Source organism: Antrostomus carolinensis, unplaced genomic scaffold (genome assembly GCF_000700745.2).
Source record: "Antrostomus carolinensis isolate BGI_N321 unplaced genomic scaffold, ASM70074v2 scaffold16049, whole genome shotgun sequence".
Classification (NCBI taxonomy): domain Eukaryota; kingdom Metazoa; phylum Chordata; class Aves; order Caprimulgiformes; family Caprimulgidae; genus Antrostomus; species Antrostomus carolinensis.
In genome coordinates this window covers 1-4,163 of record NW_010340771.1, presented here as the reverse complement: position 1 = coordinate 4,163, position 4,163 = coordinate 1, and positions in this window count along the sequence as shown.

The window sequence follows — 4,163 nt, the reverse complement described above, 5'->3', positions numbered from 1 at the left end:
TCCTGCACCCCAATCCCAGAAGTACCCCATTCCCAAAGTTCAATGTCCCTGTACACAGCAATCCCTGCTAGCTGCTCCCTGCATCTACTTATTCCACAAGTTCCTCAGTTAAACTGCACTCCTCCTCACCTTCAAATTCTACAGCTTGGGTTTTGGTACAGCTTGTCACACCTCTGCATTGTCACATCACCTGCTCTTTACTGATTCCACTTCCTGCACCCATCAGCCAGACCATCCTCTTACCCTCAAGACTTCTGTCCAGCTGCATAATTACTGCATTCTGCAGAAGGAAGTCCAGCCCTGGGATGAGTTCATCATGTGGCCACACACCTCAGGTTTGCTACTGCACAGACCAAGGGGAAAGTGGGAGGGCATGGCACTTACAGCTGGTCACACACCACACACCATTGCAGACCTGTCCCTGACTACACTCAGGTGTTATCCTGCAAGTCATCTCCAGTATCAGCTAAATTGCTATGGGAGAGCAAAAAGAGATGCAGGATCCAAAGATGCTTACTCTTGCACGTTAAAAAACTGAACAAGAGAGAAGTCCTAAAAGTCTTCCCAGAGAGATTAATTTCCCTGGAGGAAGGCAGACAGTAGTGGGGGCAAAACAAGTTACTCAAGTTGTCTGACTGACTTCCTTAGTAGTCTTTCATGTTAACTCTGAAGTGACAAGCTTCCAGGTTGTGTTGGGTTTGGGGGGGGGGGAAGGAGTGTATTTGGTAGTGGGGGGAAGGGCCAGGCTGGGCCAATGGGCACTAGAGAAACACCTCTGTGAATCTGTATTTGTGAGGGGAAGGACTGTCCTGAAAAGAAGTAGATGGGGGTGAACCTGGAGGAGAGGCCATTGACCTAACAAAGGACAACCACTGGCCTAAACAAAGAGGAGGAAGGAGGAGGACAGAGAACCTCAGACACCCAGTTCAACCCCATGAAGCAGGAGAAGGCAAAGGAGGTCCCTGCAGCCCATGGAGGTTCAGTGGCAGAGCAGAGACCCATGTGTAGGTCATGGAGGACTCCACACTGGAGCAGAAAAGCTGAGCCCAAGGGCAGGTGTGACTGAATTGAGACCCTGAGAGTCACCCAGTGGGGGTGAACCCCTAGAGCCAGGGGGCAGGAGATGCACTGGACTGGAGACCCATCTGCAGCCCATGGTGTCCCCATGCTGGAGCCAGGAGTTGAGCCCGAAGAGGTCCGTGACTCCACAGAAAGCTTGTGTTGGAAAATCTTGTTCCTGGACTTTCATGCTGGGAAGAGCAGCAGAGGTGACCTGACTGAACCCCCATTCCCTGTCCCCTGTGCCACTGGGGGGGAGAAGGTAGAGAAATGGGGAGCAAAGTGATTTGAGCCCTAGAAGAAGGGAGGGGTGAGGGAAGGTGTTGTAAGATGTGGTTGTTATGTCTCACTGTGCTACTGGGATGATTGGTAATTAATTCATTAATTCAATTCAATTGATTTTTCTTCCCCAAGTTGAGTCTGTTTTGCCCGTGACCATGACTGGTGAGGGAGCTGTCCCTGTCCTTCATTCCTAACCCCGTGTCCCCTTTGTTGTGTCTCCCATCCCATCTGAGCAAGTGGGGGGAACAAGTGCAGGACCACACGATCCCACTGTGGGTTAAACCACCGCACATATAAAAATGAAACCATCTTTGTTAACAGGAAGGGAACCTCACACCACAAGACCATTTAGTTACACTATTAGAGTATCTTGTAACTTTGTTAACCAATATTTTCTTCAGGAAGTACAAAGTGAAACCCCTGACCAGCTGCTTGCTCGTTGGTTTTTTTGTTTGTTTGTTTTGTTTTGTTTTTTTTTTTGAGTGTTTAACTATAATCTCCCTGACCACACACAAGATTTCATTTTGCTTGTAGTGTCCACCAGCAGAAAAGCAGATGTTACATTCAACAAATAAATTGGTAGCAGGCCTCTGTGTCTTTAAGAGAGAGAAAGGGCTCTAGAAATGAAAGTCTCTAGTGCAGGAGGGATTCCCAACACCAGCTAATACCTCAAAATGGAGGCTATTGACCATGGAGAGTGCTGAAAGGAGTCCACTGCTCTCAGTAAGAGATAAGATGGCTTTAATCAAATCTGCCAGATGGTGTGGACCTTAGTTGTAAACATGATTTCCAACACATCAAGTCACCCTTGAACTTGGACTAACCTGGTTATCAGCTGACTGCCAGTGGTTACTACATAATTTAGTGTGGTTTGGTTTTTTTTTTTTTAAATAGAGAAGCTGCATAAACAGGCTGAAGGTTCAACTTCCTTAACTCCCAAGCAGACACCATTTCTAAAGCCATCATCTGCATCTGAACCTGCAAGTTTTCAGTATTTGCTTTGACTCAAATAACAGAGAGGCAGCTAGCATTAAGAGGAAAGCTTTAGCAACACCAGCTTTTTAACAATTTATACACCCCATTAGCTTCTGCTATACAAGGCATTATGTCCCATAGTCAAACCTTGTTACATGAGACACCCCTCTCAAGACCACATACTTAAACCAGCTGAAGTGCTGCACCTCTTGAGAGGGGCCAGTAAAGCACTCTGCAAGAAGTCATTCTTCAGAAGCTAGTCAGTTTCTGAAGAGGTGTGTTAGGAAGGGGGTTGCATCCAGCTAGCTGTCATGTTGACATTGCTTTACACAGGTCACTCACAGAAGCTCTTGCTGGCAGTGGAAGAAGAAGTTTTCCTCTTTGTAGCAGAGAATATAAAAAGCCGCTCTACTGAAAAAGATAATTAATCCAGAAATCCCAGTTGCACTGTACTTTAATACTCTGGGTGTTGCTGACCTTAAAATCTTGTCAGCAAAAAATCTTGTTTCCAATCCATGCTTCTCCATGGACGAGCAGGAAAACCGTGCTTTAACTACAGCAGACTATTGATCAACCCACATAGCTGGGAGGATACTGGAAGTCTCATCTACTTCACATTAGAGCAGGCTCTTCCTCCAAAGCCAGGTTTATTGACTCTCCATTTTTAAGCTGTTCCAGCCTATGGAAAAAAACCCTCAAGCCTCACCCAAAAAGTTCACCCCTTCTGTTCTTCCATAAACAGGGAAAGGGGGAGAGATGCAAACTGGAATAAGAATTTCAAGTTGAACTCACACACTGTTCCATCTCCAGAACCTAAATGATACAGCATTCCATTCACTTTAACTTTAAAGGACTAGTCTACATTTACAGGTACTTAAGCTGCGGTCACAAGAATTAGTATGCTCATGTGTCAGATGTTAACACCTTAGAGGTTCAACAGGTTAAGTCTCCCATGCTTTTCATACACACAGTGAACTGACTACAGCAGAGCATAGCCTAGAAGACAAACTCAGATGCCATACAGCATTACTCACAGGCCCCTCACAGTCAGATCAAAGTGACACTTCAACCAAATTTCAAAATGCCAGACTAGCCCAACAGGATTCCCTGAAATGAAGAGCTCGCTAAGTTAACACAGAGATTTTCTGAGATGTGCGTTCATAAGTTGCAGCTAACAAACAGCACATTGTTGTCTATTAACCATGTCAGCTGCTACGCACAAGACCACATACTATCTCATCACCAGCAGAGTGCTCTCCATGTGTGGGTCCAGGCTCCATCCAGTGCTACTGTTCTGGAGCACTAAGCCAGACATGTTCATAGTCACAGAACCACCCACCCGGTGAGGTGCTGCATGAGCGTATTGAACAGGCACTGTAACGAGGGAAACCCTTCTTACACCAGCAACTCCTGGTATTTAATTACAGGAACGGCATCTAGCAATTCTCGTCAAGACAACCTGATTAACGATTTCCATTAACTCGTATCCAGACTCACACCAGAACCGAGGCCAATCTCCAGTAAGAGAGTCCCCTACACCCCGTCAGGCAAGCCAGGGCTTCTACAGGAGGTTACAGCAGGGCCCTGTCATCAGCTTGAGAAATTAAACACGGCATTTTCTTAAGATGCCAAAGGGGAGAGGAGCGACAGCCTGCCACGCTGTGACATTACGCCGTGTCCCGCGGGCTGCCCGAGCCTCGGGCCGCACGGCCACTCGCTCCCGCCCTCGGCTCTGAGCGGGTCCCCCCTCGCCCCGGTCAGGCGGGCTCCTCCTGCCCGGGCAGCCCCGCGCGTCCCCGGCGCACAGGGGCTCTCCGCCGCCAGCCCCCGCGGGCCAAGGCCTCACC